This window comes from Vulpes vulpes, chromosome X, assembly GCF_048418805.1.
Source record: "Vulpes vulpes isolate BD-2025 chromosome X, VulVul3, whole genome shotgun sequence".
Taxonomy (NCBI): domain Eukaryota; kingdom Metazoa; phylum Chordata; class Mammalia; order Carnivora; family Canidae; genus Vulpes; species Vulpes vulpes.
The window spans coordinates 39,321,876-39,341,558 of NC_132796.1; the positions used below are offsets into that span (position 1 = coordinate 39,321,876).

A 19,683-nucleotide genomic window follows, 5' to 3' on the forward strand; every position below is an offset into this window, starting at 1 on the left:
ATGTTTATTTCATGTAATTATTACATTAACTCTGCAATGTAGGTGTTATCTCTCTTTTTCATACGAATAAACTGACATTGAAAGCACGTAGAAACTTGTTTAAAGTTATGTATCTAATAAGATGCTAAGTTGGTTTTCCAAGATTTGACTTCCAGCTTGGTCTCAACCACTAAAAAGGATTGGAATGACAGGATCTAAGAGGAGAAAGAGGGTGCTGGAGGGCCTCCAGTGATTGTATAGGAGACTTCATGGGTCCATTTAACTGAAAATGTAGATGTGTATTCATAGGGTCCTCTGACTGAGGCTGCCAGTTAGAGTCAGCAATCTGCTGTCAGATTTCCAGATGGTCAGTGAGTGGAGGAATATGCAGACGGGCTCTTGGAGAAGGCTCTGAAAATGTAACGATAACAGAATTGCTGAAACAAGAAGTGATTCTTTCTTTGATTTTTTTTCTCTTCCCTCTCACCACCAGCCATGCCCCTCCCACAACCTTCTACTTTTAAGGTTTTGCCAGCATTGCTAGTACTCGCTCGTATACTTTCAGATACACACCCTCTTATGGTTTTGATAGGTTTTGGAAGCCTTTGCTTCCAAAGGCTGCATCTGAGACTCTTCGGATGACTGCTCTGTTTGCCTGGGAGAGCTTTAAGCCAGGCAATGGATGGATGTGGCAATATAAAAGCTCAGTTTCCTTGCCTCAGGTTAGGACACCTTGGAGGCATAACTTACTACAGAGTTCCCTTGAGGGATCAGTTTGGACCTACCATCCTTGGAACCTGACCTGAAATTGCACTCTGTCTTGGCTTCTTCCCCCACTTCCTTCCTAGTTTCTTCTGGGAGTGCTTTTTACACAAATCACATGTACATGAATCCTCAACTTAGGGTCTGCTCCTGGGGAACTCAAACAAGAAATCAGATAACTATTAAAGGAATGTTCATTTAGATAGAAATTTTGAGGATAAAATTGAAAATATATTTTTTAAACAAAAACACGTGAACAAATTAAGTACTAAAATGAAGTATGGGTGAATTCCTTCATAATACAGAAGTGGTGAAAGTTTTTTGACTTATGACTTAAAATCAAGAAGCAATGTAAAGAAAAGATTGATAAATTCTGCTACATAAAAATTAAAATAAAATTTTCTTTAAAAACATAAGTAAAGAAAATGACAAAATTAAATAAATATTTGCATCTTTTATCATTGGTGAAGGGCTAATCTCCTTTCTACATAAGGAGCTGTTAAAAATTTAGAGGACAGCAGGGAGGCACATTCTCTTCATTTCTATTCAACAAGTACTGGAAGTCCCAGCCAGAGCAATTAGGCAAGAAAAAGAAGTAAAAGGCATCCAAATCAGAAAGGAAGAAACAAAATTGCCCCTGTTGGCAGATGGCATGATCTTATTTATAGAAAACCCTAAATACTCCATTTTAAAAAAAGCTGTTATATCTAGCAAATAAATTCTAGTGAAGTCTCAGGATACCAAAATCAACATTCAAAAATCAGTTGCATTTCTACACACCAACAATGACTTCTCTGGAAAAGAAATTAGGAAACAATCCATTTATGATAACACAAAAAAGCATAAAGTACTTAGAAATAAACTTAGCTAAGGAGATCAAACACTTATAGACTAAAAACTACAAGCATTAATGAGAGCAATTAAACAATACAAAAACAAATGAAATGACATTCCATGTTCATGGAATGAAATAATATTGTTAAAATTTCCATATCACTCAAAGTGATCTACATATTTAATGTAACCCCTATCAAAATTCTACTGGCATTGTTTTTTGCAGAAATAGAAAACATTTCTTGAATTTATATGGAATAACAAGGCCAGGAATAGCTGACTCAATCTTGAGAAGAAAGAACAAAGATGGAGGCATCACGCTTCCTGATTTCAAAATATATTATAAAGCTATAATAATCAAAACAGTATGTATGAGACTGGCATAAAGACAGATATATCAACTAATGCAACAGAATAAGGAGCCTAGAAATAAGGAATGCACATACACAGTCAATACATCTTTGACAAGAGAGCCAAGAATACACAATGAAAGAAAAATAGTCTCTTCAACAAATGGTGCTGAGAAAGTGAGATATCCACATGCAAAATAATGAAATTAAGCCTTTATCTTACACTATACACAAAAATAGGCTCAACTAGATTATAGACTCAAAGACCCCAAAACTGTATAACTCCTAGAAGAAAACATGGGTGAAAAGTTTCATAACATTGGTCTTGGCAATGATTTCACGAATACAACACCAAAATCACAGGCAAAAAAAAAAAAGCAACCAAACAAAAACCCCATCAAACTAAAAACCTCCTTCACAGCAAAGAAAATAATCAACAGAGTGATAATCAGGGAACTTACAAAATGGAAGAAAATATTTGAAAACCAAGCATCTGATAAGGAGATAATAACTAAAATGTTAAGGAACTCCTTCAACTTGATTGTAAAAAAACTAATAACCCAATTTAGAAATGGGACTTGAATAGATATTCTTCTGAAGAAGACATACAAAGGGCCAACAAGAATATGAAAAAAATGCTCAAATCACTAATTATTACGGGAATGTAAATCAAAACCACAATACAGTATTATCTCACAGCTATCGGGATGGTTATTATTAAAAGAAAATTCCCAAAGGCAACAATGTTGTCGAGTATGTAGAGAAATTAAAATTCCTGCATGCTGTTGGTGGAAATGCAAAATAGCATGGCCTTTTTGGAAAATAGTATGAAGTTTCCTTAAAACATTAAAAATAGAGCTACCATTTGATCCAGCAATCCCATTTCTGGAGGTTTATCCAAAAGAAATGACATCAGGACCTCAAAGAGATATTAGCACTCCTCTCTTCATTAAAACATTGTTTACAATAACCAAGATGTGAAAACAACCAAAACATCAAACAACAAATAAATGGATAAAAAATACAGTATATATATATATATATATATATATATATATATATATGTAATAGAATATTATTCAACCTTTAAAAAGAAGGAAACTCCACAGTATGTGACAATATGGATGAATCTTGAAGACACTATGCTAAGTGAAGTAAGCCAGTCACAGAAAGCCTGCCTGATTCCACTTATCTAAGGTATCTAAGATAGTCAAATTTATAAAGTCAAAGAATAAAATGGTAGTTGCCACAGGCTGGGAAAAGGGGAAAATAAGGAGTTAGTAATGAGTATAAAATTTCAGTTAAGCAAGATGAATAAGTACTAATGATCTGCTGTACAACATCATACCTATAGTCACCAATATTTTCTACACTTAAAATTTTGTTAGGAGGTGGGACCTCATGTTAAATGTTATTACCACAATAAAATAAAAATAGGAAAATAAATGAATATATAAACGGTTTTAAAAATTCAGAGGAAAAATACCAAAGTTCAATTGAAGAATGAGAAAGAGTAATTGCAGAGAGAAAAGTAAACTGGCCCTTAAACATATGAAAAGATGCCTAAAATAACTCAAATAGAAATTACTACTACTCAAAGATACTTTATGCTTATTAAATTGGCAAAAATGAAATGATTGACAAAACATTCTGTTGCAAGACTGTGCAGAAACATATGCACTCATAACTTGATGGCAGAAAGTACAAAATGGCACACTTAGGTGGGATTTTGGCAATATCTAGTGGAATTAAATATGCCCATATTCTTTTACTCAGCAGTACTGAAGATATGCCTCCACAAGACTAAAACAATATACACATAAGTTTATTAGTCATGTATTATTTAAAACAATAATAGTCTGAAAAGAATGCATCTCTGTTAACATAGACTGGTTGAATAAACTAGCCAGGTGATGGAGTACTATACAGCCATAAAGAAAGAATGAGGACAAACTCTCTGAATTGAAATTGAGTACTTTCCAAGATGTAGTAAGTAAAAAAAAAAAATCAAGGTATAGAACAGTCTATGATCCACTACATTTTTTTAAAAGATTTATTTATTTATGATAGAGAGAGAGAGAGAGAGAGAGAGAGGCAGAGACACAGGAGGAGGGAGAAGCAGGCTCCATGCCGGGAGCCGGACGCGGGACTCAATCCCGGGACTCCAGGATCACACCCTGGGCCAAAGGCAGGCGCTAAACCGCTGAGCCACCCAGGGATCCCTGATCCACTACATTTTGTGTATGAAAGAAGGGAAAGGGGCACCTGGGTGGCAAATTGGTTAAGTGCTGGATTCGTGGTTTCAGCTCAGGTCTGATCTCAGGGTTGTGCGATAGAGCCCTACATCAGGCTCCATGCTCAGCAAGGAGTCTGGGTTTATCTCTCTCTCTCGCTCTCTCAAATAAATCAATAAATCTTTAAAAAGGGGAGAATAACCATCTCCCATGCACATATATACAACAATGTGTGTGTCTACACACCTACCCATTATTTACATTGTATATATATTGTGTGTGTATATATATATATATAACAACATATCACTACATGCATATAGTTACATATACACATGCTTAATATTTGCAAAAGAAAAAAGAAACATAGGAAGGACAATCAGAACGTAAGAATAGCTACTATGGAGATATGAATGGAGAGAAAGGTATCAAGGTGGAACTGAGACTTCTCCAAGGATTCACATTTTTGAAATATATTAATATTTTATGTATTCAAAAGTAAAATTACATCAAAAGAAGCAAAAAAAGAAAATCCTAATATTGACCATAAGCAGAGACAGATGAATCTTGCTACATATTAAAATGATAATATATTCACACTGAGAAAAAAAGAATTATAAATTATCTTAAGCAACTTTGAAACGTGGTTCTCTGACTCCAACACTCTGTATATTTAGTAGCATATATTCTGAAGATGAAAAGAGCTGTAAAATAATCTTAAAATTTACCCAGTAGGTTTATTGTCAGTACTATTGGTTCGGTTTAAGTATATTGTGGGATCAAGCAATTTGAGCACAAATATGAAAATTGCTGTATTTTATTGTAACAGGAAATAAATAAAAAAATTATGAGCCCATAATGACACCCAAAGAGAAGGTGGGGTGGAGAGAAGAGGCAGGAGGAAAAGGAGGAAGAGGAGGAGAAGGAGGATTTTGACTGTGGTACTGTAGTTGTTTAAAAGAATGTCCTTGATCTTGGGAAATGTGCACTGAAGTATTTGGTAAAGCGGTTTGATGTTGTCATTTCATTTGAGAGTACTCAGTTCAGAAAAAAATATAATATATGCATATGCACATAGGAAAAGGAAGTAAAACAAATGGAGCAAAAACAAAAAAAACAATTGGTGAATCTGAGTAAAGAATATAGGAGAGATCCTTACACTATTCTTGGAATTTGAAATTATTTCTAAGTAAAAAGTTAGTAAATGAAGTTACTCCAAAAATGCTACCTTCTCAGCATGTGCAACATTTGAGAGCAGAGCAGACGGAAGGGCTGTTCTCCATGCTCAAATATTAACCCTGGTGCAGGATGCAGGCTGATTAGAAAACAGGGAGTAGGACCAGTTCCCAGTAACCAAATTAATCCTCTAATAACTGAGAACACATAGCTCACAAAAGCAAAATGTCTCTAGTTTTTATCATTAGAGATCACAAGGACTTTAATTGCCAAAAACAAATGGATGGAGTTTTAGATGCGGAATAACTGATGCTAAGACCAGGTAAGAGGCCACAGCCCAGCTTGGCTTGATAGGTCCCTGGAACAGGGAAGAATCTGGTGTATATGTCAGGCTGTGTGTGTATGTACGTGCACAGAGGTCAGGCCCCAAATGGAGAAGGAGGAGAGAAAGTATAAGGATGGCAACAGGCAGAAATGCTTTCCTGAATAAAAGGCAAAGTGGAGGGAGCACCAGGAGGCCACAGCCCCTCTCACTTGGGCCTTCAGAATCAGGCCTTTGCAGCCACCTCATTAACACATCATTAAGAAGAGTCCATTCTACCTAAGTGAGTGTTTCTCAGAAAAATGGATTATTTCTGTCCCCTTAAAATTCATAAATGCTGCCCAGAAAGCCCTAGGTTTCCTGTAATGTCTATTAAAAATTCCGGATATTCTAGCAGCAATGTCCAGTCCCCACTATTTCCACTAAGAGAAATAAAATAGTAACACTAAATTATGCTTGTTCTCTCTTAAATGATGTACGCAGTGGAGAGAAGGTATAACATTGGATTGGATACTCAGTCTTTCAGGATCATCACTAAAATACCTGACAGTCTCTTAAAAATTGTAGTATGTTTCATTCTCTAAGGACTAAAATGCAAGAAAACCATTTCTGTTATTAGAGTATTGTGGGTTTTTTTTTTCTTTTTGAAATAGTAAAACTAAAAGAGTTTACCCTAATAGTGAGTGTGAGATTAAATTGGCTTTGATTCCTGAACTGTTGTTTCTTTAGAGCTATAAAATACTTTTGTTTCAGAGTATCTTATACTCATAGGAAGGAAGGAAACTGACATTTATTGGCTGCCTACTATGTGCTAAGCATTGCACTATTTCATTTAATCCAGAATTTAGCTCATTCCAAACTCAGAAGTAAAAGACAGAAAACACTAAAAGATTCTTTTTTATTAGAAAGGGATAACATTAGCACCATTTTGTTCTGTGGATACAAATTCAGACCTATACATTGAACTATGTTTTCATGTGTAGTCTGCAGTATCTAAATGTTTATGTCCCCTTAGGTTGTTTTTGTCAATAAGAATTTCTTACTGCAACTATTTTTCCTTTCTTCATTTCCTGGTGGTTTCTTCTTTTTATAGAATAGAAGACTTACAATATTGTATCAATGAGGCAGATTGTGTCTTATTTTCTCCTTTTCACTTAAAGACAATATAAAAACATTGCAGAAAATTTGGCAAAATGAGGAAGAAAAAACATCTAAAACCTCACCACGCTACAACAATAATGCTTTTCAATTTTGTATATTCATTTCCAGTCTCTGTTGATAGTGTTATGTTTTTACACAGTTGCAATAAAAGTGTATGTGCAAGTGGGGACCTTTTACTCATCTTCTACATATCCTGTCATGCAAATATCTATTTTTCACTATTATAATTCTTAGTGCTAAATAATATTCAATAAAACCACTATACCATAATTTCCTTAAGTGTGTCTCTACCTTTAAACCGCTAGATTGCTCCCTATTTTCCAACATTAGGCAAATTGTGTCAAAAATTTCTTCACCTATATAGCACTGACTTTCTTTTTCAACCATTTCCTTAGGATAACTTCCTAATAGAATATGAGCACTTTTATGGCAATTGACCCGTCTTCTCAAATTGCTTTCTGAAAGTACTGTAGTCAAATGACAACCCTCCAGCTTCAAGTACATTCCAGAGCTACCACATTTTCCTCAGCCCTCCTTCAGTACTTGCTTATTTGAATCATAATGCTTTTGGCCCAGCTAGTAGATAAAACATGGTATCATTTAGTATTCTATGGCATGTCTTATTTGACTTAAAAAAAATTTTAAGGCTTTAATTTTTTTAGAGCAGTTGTAGGTTAACTGCAAAGTGAAGAGGACAATTTTCTATATATCCAATGCCCACACCATGCAAAGCTTCCCCCTACTATCAACATCCCACAGCAGAGTGGTACATTTGTTACAGTTGATGAATCTACATGGACATGTCGTTATTGCCCAGAGTCCATAGTTTACATTAGGGGGTCACTCTTGATATTGTACATTATATGGATTTGGACACACGTATAATGACATATATCCACTATTAGAGACTCATAAAAAGTAGTTTCATTATCCTAAAAATCCTCTGAACTCTGTCTATTCATCCATTCCCCTCTCCAATCCCTGGAAGCCACTGATCTTTTACTGTCCCCATAACTTTGCCTTTTCCAGAATGTCATAGAGTTTGAATCATATTCTATGCACACTTTTCAGACTGGCTTCTTTCATTAATGACATGTATTTAAGATTCCTCCGTGTCTTTTCATGGCTCAACTGCTGATTTCTTTTTAACTGAATAATAGTCCATTGTCTGGAACACCATGGCGTATTTTATGCATTCACCTACCGAATGACATTTTGGTTGCTTTCATGTTTTGGCAGTTATGAATGAAGCTGCCGTAAATATTGTGTGCAGGTTTTTGTGTAAATATTCTACTTGGATTATATTTGCATATCTTTCATTGTAACCAAGTTTGAACATGTCATCTTATTTGTGTTTTCGAAGGTAGTGAATTTCCAAAAGAATTTGTTTGTTTGTTTGTTTGTTTTTAGAGATGAGAAAGAGGGAGACAGAGAATCTCAAGCAGTCTTACCCAGCACAGAGCCTGACATGGGGCTCAGTATAACAACCCTGAGTTTGTGACCTGAGCCAAAATCAAGAGACAGATGCTTAATTCTCTGAGCCAATCGGGTGCCCCTAAAGTAGTGAATTTTTGTGTGAATTTTCTTTTTCCCAATTTTCTGTCCAAATCTGCATGTTTTGTATTTTGGCCAATTTCTACTTTTTTGTTTTAAAACCAATGTCCCTGAAAGTCATTACCTGAAATGTTCTTCTCAGTATGTGACTTAATGTTTAATTTTGTTTTTCCAAAATGATGGTCTTCATGTTTATATGGTCAAATCTATCTTTCCTTTTATACTTCCTTCTATGCTTTAAAGGTTTCAAGGTTAACTCTTCTCCTGAAACCTGAAAAATATTCAAATCTATACTTCTACCTAACTTGCCAATATGTTTATAATGTATTTGGGCGAATTCTGTGAAATGCACTTCTAAGCTATTATTTTTCTAAATTGCTAACCACTTATCTGAACTGCAGTATTTGGGATGCCTCTTTTACATTATCTATGATCAAATCTATTTCTGGATGTTCCACTCTATTCCATCTCTGATTTTCCTCTACTACTATGCTCTTTATATTTTTGTTGCTTATAAATAGGCATTTTGATTGTATTTGTAATGGGGTCTTATATTAGCTCAGGGTGCCATGACAAAAAAACCCCATAACCTGGGTGGCTTAAACAACAGTTGTGTATTTCTCATGGGGCCAGAAGTCCAAGATCAAGATGGCATTTGACCCAGTTCATAGTAAGGGTGCTCTTTCTGACTTGCAGATGGCTGCTATCTTGCTGTGTTTTCATACGGCAAAGAGAAAAGAGTGAGCTCTTCAGTGTCTCCTCTTACAAGAACACTAATCCCACTAGATCTGGGCCCCACCCTTATGACCTTACATAACCTTAATTACTTCCTTTACTTGAAATACAGTCACACTGGGGCTTGGAGCTGCAACATGCATTTGTGGGGAACACAATTCATCCATAGCAGGGTCACATTGCCCAAGAAGCATTCCAGTCCAATTATGTTTCTGACCCTATAATTTCAGATTCCTGAACATCGTCAAAGCCAGCCATAACCTCCAGCAGCTATTTCTAATCATCATCCTAGATCCTATTCCTCAGCCCCCACACTGCTGCTTTAGATTCCTAGTGCTGTACTCCAATCCCCATGATTTGTCTCTGGCCTCTTATAATTGTGCCAGCCCTATACATCCCTCTTGACATTTTGAATCTCTGTAACTCTGCATGGCTCTGGCTCTCTAGTCCATTCTTCCATGGAGCCCCTTGTGGCCTCAGGTGAAAATCTTTATTGAACTGTCATCAGGCTAGCCTCCAGCTCCCTACATTTCTACAGTTTCTTCTGGAAGGATAAGACACATAATGACATCACAATTCACCTTCCAGTTTCATATGAACTCATAATACAGGACTCTATGACACCTTTGTCTCTGCTAACTGTGGTTTAGGTCAATGTAATGGGCCTGTATGTCAGGCTTCTTAAATATGAACCTTAGGATAAGGGATTGCTAAAATCAATACTATTTGCTTGTAATATTCTCTTACTGTGTGTCTTCAAGACTGTTCTCTTACTCTAGACACTATTCCACATCCTTTTTGAAGAGATTGGTGTTCTCACTGTTAGGTTTCCATCGGGTTAGGCAGGCATGGATGACCTGCTAACTGAGCATGTCAGTATGGTGACAAAGACCCTTTCCTTTAGCTTTGGAATCCTCCTCAAAGCCCTGGAGAAAAATTAGATGCTATTTGAAATGAAGGACTTTCTTAAAAAACTCATTCACTCCCAGAAAACATAACTTGGTCTTTTGTTCTTCATTATAAAATCTCCTAAAATAGCAATTGAGAATACGAGTATTTGGCCAGGCACTATTTTATTTGTCCCTCCATCTCTGGCACTTAGTGTAGTGCCTGGCCCATAGTACACACTTAACAAATATTTATGGAAGACAAGAAAGACGAGGTGAATTTAAACCTGGGAGCTGAGCCCAGTTTTTAATTTTATATTTTTTCCTTTATTTTTTAATAAATTTATTTTTTATTGGTGTTAAATTTACCAACATACAGAATAACACCCAGTGCTCATCCCGTCAAGTGCTCTCCTCAGTGCCCGTCACCCATTCACCCCCACCCCCCGCCCTCCTCCCCTTCCACCACCCCTAGTTCGTTTCCCAGAGTTAGGAGTCTTTATGATCTGTCTCCCTTTCTGATATTTCCTACCCATTTCTTCTCCGTTCCCCTTTATTCCCTTTCACTATTTTTTATATTCCCCAAATGAATGAGACCATATAATGTTTGTCCTTCTCTGATTGACTTATTTCACTCAGCATAATACCCTCCAGTACCATCCATGTCGAAGCAAATGGTGGGTATTTGTCATTTCTAACGCATGCCTCTAATTTTTACATCCTGGCAGACTCTTAATTATTTCCCTCATGGACCCTACTCTTCCTCCATCTTGCCCCTCCTCCCTCCTTAATTTTATATTTTAGAATTATTTGTTGGCTTCATGAATGTGTGATCCCTTCAACATAGTTGCACTAAGATACTGCTCACAGGGACAAAATTCTGAGTCTCAGGGGCATTCTTCCACGGGTTTGGCCAGAAGTGTGCTTCACAGAAGGATCTACCAGACATCTCTGCCTAAAATTTAGAAGAGGGGAGGAGGTTTTTATTCATTCTTCAGTTCTATAGGTATTTGATATAGTTCCAAAGATGAGAAAAAGCAATGTACCCCCATAAGACGGGAACAGAGGCTCAAAGAAAGAGGACATTGAAATTAACAGTGGGCCTGCATTTTTTAAAAGAGGAATTGCTTTACATACTATGAAAATAATGGAGATTGGTATTAAGAAATTTACTATTCTTTCCTATCCCTCCCAAACCTGGATCTTACAAAAGTTATAGGATTGATATTCCCACCACTTACCATCAAAAACTGCATCACATCATTCAGACACATCACTTAGAAATTGTAATTCATGGAGTGAGGATTCAGGAATGAATTTGGTGGCAATTCACATCAAGTTCCTACTGTGAGAACTTTCTATTTTATAATCTTTCTTATCTGAAATAGTTTTCCTGCACCTTTCTACCTCATTGCTTCCTATTTTAAAATTAATCTTTTGTTCTGGGGCTGCACTTTGTAATTTCTCTTGTCCTCTATTATTATTTACTATTTTAAATCTGTGTGGCTTCAGGGATAGTCTATTTGAAAGTTGTTAGCAAAAAGTTTTATGGCCAAAAGCATCACATTCTTGGTAGCAAAGCAACCTGTGCTACGTACCCAACTGATTGTACATTCCCAGAATTCTGTTCAGAACTCCTAGGAAAGTGGTCTTTAAAAAAATATTTATTTATTTATTTGAGAGAGAGTGAAGGAAGGAGCAGAGGGAGAGAATCTTCAAGCAAACTCCGCACTAGGCATGGGGTTCAATCCCATAACCCATGAGATCAGACCTGAGCCCAACCCAAGGTGCTTAACCAACTGAGCCACCAAGGCACCCCAGAAATGTGGTCCTAAGGACTTAGCAGGGGCCTTTACACTGTGAAGATAGAAAGCCCTGAGAATGAAAAAGCAAACAGAAATTTATGGGTATGAGATATCACCTATAGATGTGAGGATACTGTAGTTTATTATTGAGGATTACAAAGTACCAAATAGAGGGAGCCCACTAGCACACTGCTTTTCAAACTTTAATGTGTATATGAATCACCAGGGCATTTTGTTAAATGTATATTTTAATTCAGTAGAACTGGAGTTAGGCCTGAGAGTCTGCATTTCTAACACACTCCCAGGTGATGCTGATGCTGACGATCCATGGACCACACTCTGAGGAGAATAGTCTTCTTATGATTTATTTATTTACATCTTCTTTGCTGCAAAGAATGTTACCATTTATTAAGCCAGAGTGATAAAACAAGATAAAAAATAAGTGAAGAAATTAAGGTTAAGGTGAGGGGAGTAGGAAAGGAAGAAAGCAGTCTGGAAGGATCAGTTGATGTAGGAAATGCAAACCATCATGCTGTGAACAATTGCTAGAGAAGGGAAAGCATTTCTGTGCTTTTTACTGTTCAGAGCAAAATGAGAAACTTGACCTGTTACAAATCTTAACAGTGTTTGTGAGATAAAACCTTCCCAGTGCTCAGCAGAAGCAAGTGGCACTGAGCACCAGGGGCTTCATTTCCTGTGGGTAACCAGGCAAGAGGCCCCAGGTGAAGCAGTAAGCAACATTCTTCAATGTGTTCCGAGAGGAAATAGAATGGTTAACTCTTAGTTTTATTTTTTTAAATAACGTATGCATCTGTGTAGGTCCGTGGCATAGTGACAACATGTAGATTTATGACTCTCTGATGCTCTAGCTTGTCTCAAGGATAAGATTTAGGATCTCTAGGATGGAAAGACTGCATATCCTTCAGTATGGATTATTTATATAGAGATAAATCATATATATGTACCCAGCTTAGGAAGTTTGTGTAATAGGATACATAAAAGGATATGGAACGATTTTGTCCAAAGCTGAGCACAAGTCCTCCACTAGGCACAGTCCCCTGAGATTTGCTAAGATGTAGACTAACTCATCCTCCAATTACTCACCCTATCACCAATCTTCAGAATATATATGAGGAGGCTAGATAGTCACTAATATGATCTTTGAAGGAAATTCACAGAAAAAAAGGATGTGGCATTTTCCCCCTCCTCTAGGGAAGGATGGGGGTTTTCTCCCACCCAGTCCAATTTGGAATCTTAAAGCACTTGATGAGGGATTGCTTCCTAAAAGAAGAGCCCAAGATTCTTACAGATATGCCTAAAGCTGTTTCTTGAGTGTTTTAGTCAGTGACACACTAATAAGTGTTTAACAACCTGCTCTCTGAAAAGGGAGTGAAGGTGGAGGAAGCCCTGATTTGTAGCATTTGCTGATTTCTGTGGTGTAAATATTCCCATCAAGCTTGAGGTTACTGATGTAAAGTTGTGAAGAAATGTGTACAAATGTCAGCTTCAGAACATCACCAATTTTAGGTAAACCCCACATTACTACAATAACAGCCCCCAAATGTGTTTTGTAGACACCTCCCACATTAACTTGGAGTTTGATCATCTGACTTGCTTTCAGCCATGGGAAATCAGCAAGTATAACAGAAGCAGAGGCTTAGAACATGCTTGTGCTTTGAGGCTTTCCCTCTTGGAATGCTTCATCATATAAGGAAACCTGGGATAGCCTGCTGGAGACTGAAAGATCACTCAGAGAAATGTAGCCCAGCCAACACCCAACACAAAACTGCAAGACATGTGAGTGAGGTTACCTTAGACCAGCCAGCCCTGACCAAGCCACCAGATGATCACAGCTATATGTGTCACCACAAGGCAGACCAGCAGAAAAACCATCCATCTGAGCCCATCCCAAATTACTGACCCACAGAATTTTGAGCAAACAAAGTGGTTGTTGTTTTAATCTGCTAAGTTTTGGAGTGTTTTAGCCTGCTAAGTTTGTATGGAACAATAGATAACTGACACAGTCCATATATGTCCTCTGAAGTTTAGGGCACATAGGAGTATTGGTGCTGGTAGAGTAGCTCACGATGGCATGGCATGGAGAGAAGGGTCAGTATTGGTTCAAACCATCCTTCCACCTCTTGGTGAGCAAGGTCAAGTCTTTGCCATGAAGGGGATCCTTGAAAGGACTCCACCCAAAAAGGCTACCTGTTGGGACAAAAAAGACCCCACAAGAATAGAGATTATGGGAAGTCCCCTAGAAGCAGGAGATGAAGGGGTATTATTAAGAGAGGTCTGCCGGAAAGCTTATTGCCCACATCTGAAGGAAAGTATAGTGAGGCAGCTTCTGCCAATGCACTTCATAGAAGACTTAGGGTTTGGATGCCTACCAAGATAAAAGGGTATTCAGCAGTCAAGAGAAACATAAACAGCACCAACTCCAAGCTCTCTTTTCTCCATTCCTTCTTTAGAGGAGCCTCCGTGGGAGTAGAATAAAGAGTAAAATAGAAGAAAGCTGTTTCCTGTTTGTATTGTACCAAATCTGGGCAATTCCATAACTTGGAAAACTTATATTTGCATTTAAAGACCTCTTAAAAATTAAAAAATAAAGACCTCTTAAATGATATTCTATGCATAATGAGTGGCTTACAGACACTCAATAAAAATTAAATATTATCATATTCATTCATTCAATAAATATGGATGCAGGATTACTTTTGCCAGGCAAGTTGTAAGATCTAAGAATTGAGCAATAAACAATATAAAGTTCTTAACCTTCATAGAGCTTACATTCTAGTGTGGAGACAGGTAAAAAAGACAAATACATAAGTAAGTATCAGTGGGAAGTGCTCAAATGAGAATAGACATGTATTTTTTGGTATCATTCCAGTGAGTGAGTCACCTCATTACTTTTGGGTGGGTATGATAGTTCAGGTTCTCCACTCAACTTCTATTAGCACTTTGATGAAAGGGGCTTTTAGTCATTCCTTCTTGGCAGTTGGGGGCCAAAATTGTACATGAGGAGAGGACAGCAAGGGGGTAATGGATGATAGAGATGCTATCTATCCTTCATTATTATGTCCTAACACTTCCCAAGCAACCAGTGAAATTCTCAATATGTAGTTACTTAACACAACTTAAATACTCAACACCAGTACAGAGGATAAGTAATTGTGATATATTTATAGAATGGAATGCTATGCACTAATGGCCATAAATGAATGGTATCATGTATAAAGATGGATGAACTTCAGGAATGTAATGTGACAAATAAAAAGCAACTCACAAAAGAAAACACACACCATGTTAATAATTATATAAAGCTTGAAAACAGGCAAAACTAAGCAAGATATTTTTTTAGGGTTACCTGAATGGGTGCAAATGAAAAACTGTAATGAATAATGAGGATCATTCTTGAATGAGTGGGGTGTGACTAGGGAGAGGTATACAGAAGCCTTCAAAAATATCGGTAATGTCCAGCTTATTTTTTCTAATTTTTTTAAATTTTTATTTATTTATGATAGTCACACAGAGAGAGAGAGAGGCAGAGACACAGGCAGAGGGAGAAGTAGACTCCATGCACCGGGAGCCCGACCTAGGGATTTGATCCCGGGTCTCCAGGATCACGCCCTGGGCCAAAGGCAGGTGCCAAACCGCTGCGCCACCCAGGGATCCCCAGTAATGTCCAGCTTAAACTTTGATCTGTGTCAAAATCAGGAAAAAAACTCGCTGGAAGTCTGAGTCTTATTCGACTTTCATGAATTTGAACCTCTTTCTCCTCTATTAATTAGCTCTCCAGTTGACTCTGATAGACAGTAAGTTTTGAGAACCAAGGTTTTCTTAAGCTAGGTAGTGTGTAACCAGAAATTGACTTTGTAATTATCATTTAGCTATATATGTACGTTAAATATATTCTTTATATGTATAATACATTCCATTTAAAACTTTTGTGTAATTGCCTTGACAGCCTTGTCCCTACTTTCTAAGCCTGAAAACTCCAGCAGTCCAAGACTCTTAACCACGACTGGACAGACCTCAAGATACTTTATCGGGGAGTCTAGATTCAGAAATTGGATTGTTCAGTCTAGTTTGAATCAAAACCCCAAGCTTGATTTGGCATTAAACTATATTTCTCTCTCACTTTATACCTGATTCAGACTAAAAGTAAAAGAAGTGTGGTTGACATGGTTGACTTCTTTTTCTCCCCTTAAATTCCCCTCCACCAGCTGCTGTAGTCAAAGCTACCACCATGATTCATCACCACTACTACTATTATGATATTCTATTAACTGTTCTATCTTTTCTCACTTTTGCTTTTCCCTACAACCCATTCTCGACACAGTAGCCTGAATAACATTTGTTTTATTTTTTTTTAGTTTAATTTATTTAGGCTTATAGAAAAGTTGTGTAAATAGTACAAGAGAGGGAAGCCTGAGTGGCTCAGTGGTTGAGCATCTGCCTTTGGCTCAGGTCGTGAGCCTGAGGTCCTGGGATCAAGTCCCACATCAGGCTCCCCGCAGGGTGCCTGCTTCTCCCTCTGCCTGTGTCTCTGCCTCTCTCTATTTGTGTCTCTCATGAATAAATAAATGAAATCTTTTTTAAAAAATAGTACAAGAGAGTTCCCTTATATCCCTTACTCAGGTTTCCCTGATGTCAGCATCTTACATAACCATGGTACACTTATTAAAACCAGGAAATTCACGTTGGTACAATATTATTAACTGAACTACATGCCTTATTCTAATTTTAGCAATTTTCCCACTGTCCTTTTCTCTTTCAGGATCCTATGTAGGATCTCACATAGCATTTAGTTGTTGGTCCTGCTTAATCTCCTCCCGTCTATAAAAGTTCCTCACTCTTTCCTTACCTTTTAATGACCTCTACACATTTGAAGAGTATTATCAGTGATTTTGTCTAATGTCCCCTGGTTTAGGTTTTTTCTGATGTCTCTTAATGATTGGAGTGAGGCATTTTGGTATGCCTAATTTAAAGATTTTCAGAGGTCTCCAGTACACTACAAATAAAATCAAATATCACGAACCAAATCTGGCATTATCTGGCTCTTCATTTTTGCTCTCGATTTACCTTAAATCACTTTGGCCTAGCCACAGTGGGTACTGTAGTTTGAATTGCCCAGGAAGCACACTGTGAGATGGAGTTCACTGCAAGGGATGTTTATTAGGCAGAGCCCTGGGGACTAACCCTTATGGAGGGAATGGGAGAAAGGGTAGTAGGCAAATGGGGAAATTGAGCTGCAGTGCTGGCACAGTGACTCACTTAACTGATCCTACATAAAGCCCTGGGGCTAGGAATGGCCTTTCAGATTTGTCCCCCATTTGCAGTAACATGGCCAAGCCTTATACTTCCCACATGAACTGATCCCTGGAAAGGGTGTGACCTTAGTGCCATTGCACCTGAAGTTCCTGACACTGAAAGTCTTCTGCCCTTAGCATTCCCAGCAGCTGGGACAGTAAGCCGTTCAGTGAAGGAAGATCTAGGTGATACATGACTGTGTTCTGCCAAACTCTTTCGTTTCTAGGTCATTTTCCCTTTAGAAAACTTCATGCACTTGTCCATCTAGCTGTTATGCTTTCCTCTGGTTGTTTGCATAGATGATTCATCCTCATCCTTCAGAAATGAGCTAAATTATCAGTGCCACAGTGAGGCCTTCCTGGTTTCCTTCTTCCTATTTCATGATTTATGATTACATATCTGTTTATTAATTTACTGCCTCCTGATGGGGCTGAGAGCTCCATAAAGGCAGGAAGCACATAAATTTGGCTCACCTCTGTTTACCACCACTTAACTTGGGGCCCAGCCCATAGCAAGCCCTCAATAAATTGTCTAAAATGAATGAACAACAGGATGAATGGATGAAATAAAATAAATCTGGGTTTGTTAGACAGAACTTCAGAGTATGGCAAATAGTCCCAGACAACCAGGAAGTGACCTAGGGTGTGTAGTGTACTGCAATCTCCTTAAGTAAAGGGTTCAGGAGGTGGAAAATGCATTGAGAAACTCAGAAGTCAAGTTGAGTCCAATCTGTTGTCAATGGTGAGTTTTAGTGTACTCAGGCTGCCATAACACAATACAATTGATGGTGTGGCTTAAACAACAAAAACATGTTTTCTCACAGTTCTGGAGGTTGAGAGTTCAAGATCAAGGTGACAGTGTGCTCAGGTGCTAGTGAGAGCCCTTCACCTGGCTTCTAGACGACTACCTTCTTGCTTGGTCTGCTGGCTTATCTTCACATGGTGGAGAAAGGGCAAATGAACTCTCTGATGTTTCTTCTTATAAGGGCACTAATCCCATAATGGGGGCCCACCCTTATGATCTCATGATCAAGAAACCTAATTACTTTCCAAAGTCTCTACATCCAATACCATCACACTGAGGGTGGAGGGCTTCAACACAGGAATTTGGGGTACACAATTCAGTCCATAGCAAGATGTAATGCATTTTATATTGTTTGTTTAAAAGACTATTAACTTACATAATTTTGCATTGAGTTTGTGTAAAAGACTAAATATATTAGCTCATTACCTTTTCTAAAGCATATGGTTAGACCTCAAGGAATAACATCACCACATATTAAGTTTGAAATACTACAGATATACTCCTTTGGGCAAAAAGTACTGTTGATAAATGAATATGAGCAACTTACCAATCTTTGAAATATCAATTTTCAAGTGTTCATGTGCATTAAAGTCTCCTGAGGATCTAGTTAAAATAGATTCCTGGGTTCCAGATCTGGTACTTTTGTCATTTAAACCAGAGTGCCAGGTGATCTGGGTACAGATTGGTGAGGCCAACAGTTTGGGGAACACCTGAGTGGTTAAGTCAACAATCCCTTAGTTTTTCTCAAACTGAATTCAACTTTCTGTTGCTTCCAACCTTGGCCTGACTGCAAGGGCACTGCAGGATTTACAGGGGATCTGGTCCATATCTGTGGTTATGCCAGGTGTCTAAGTAACAGGGGAAGAGGAAAGGTGCTCCTAATAGCCAACAATCCTCTACTTCCATTACACAAGCTGTGCACACACACACACGCACACATGCACACACAACAAGAGAGAAATGGTGCAAAAGGATATGATTGGGGTTGGGGAGAGTTGGTGGTTAAGTCTGGGAGAGTCAGGAGGTGGGTGCGGCCTGATGCAGCATCATCACTAGGTGAATAAGCATAATGACTTACACACAAAAAAAAGTTTAAATCTTTTTTATTTTATTTTTTAAATATTTTACTTATTTATTCATGAGGGACACAGAGAGAGAGAGGCAGAGACATAGGCAGAGGGAGAAGCAGGCTCCATGCAGACAGCCCGATGTGGGACTCGATCCCGGACCCCAGGATCATGTCCTGGGCCAAAGGCAGGCGCCCAACCGCTGAGCCACCCAGGCGTCCCTAAACCTTCTTTAAATCAAACTTTTAAAACAGGTTTAGGTCCACAGAAAAATTGAGGTGAAGTTGGACATTTTCCATGTACCCTCTGCCCTGCCCCTACATATGCATAGCCTCCCCCATTATCAACATCCCCCACCAAGGTGATATATTTGTTACAACTAATGAACCTACATTGACACATCACAATCACTCAAAGTCTATAGTTTACCTTATGATTCACTCTTGGTGTTGTACATTGTATGGGTTTGGACAAATACATAATGACATCTATCCATTGTTGTAGTATCACACAGAGTTTATTTATTTCTCTCTCACCCCTAAAGTCTGGCAACCACTGATCTTTATACTGTCTCCATAATTTTGCCTTTTCCAGAATGGCATATAGTTAGAATCAGACAGTAGGTAGCCTTTTCAGACTGGCTTCTTTCACTTATTAACAGGCATTTAAGTTTCCTCCATATCTTTTCATGGCTTGATAG

General features: G+C 37.9%; 1 long non-coding RNA gene across 1 annotated transcript in view; it reads right to left on the reverse strand.

Annotated features, from left to right (window-relative positions):
• Positions 1–306: 306 nt before the first annotated feature.
• Positions 307–19,683, reverse strand: part of LOC140596303 (uncharacterized) — a 102,990-nt gene continuing 83,613 nt past the window's right edge. The window contains exon 3 of the long non-coding RNA XR_011998339.1: positions 307–390. This is a non-coding gene — a long non-coding RNA (uncharacterized lncRNA). The remainder of the gene's footprint in view (positions 391–19,683) is intronic.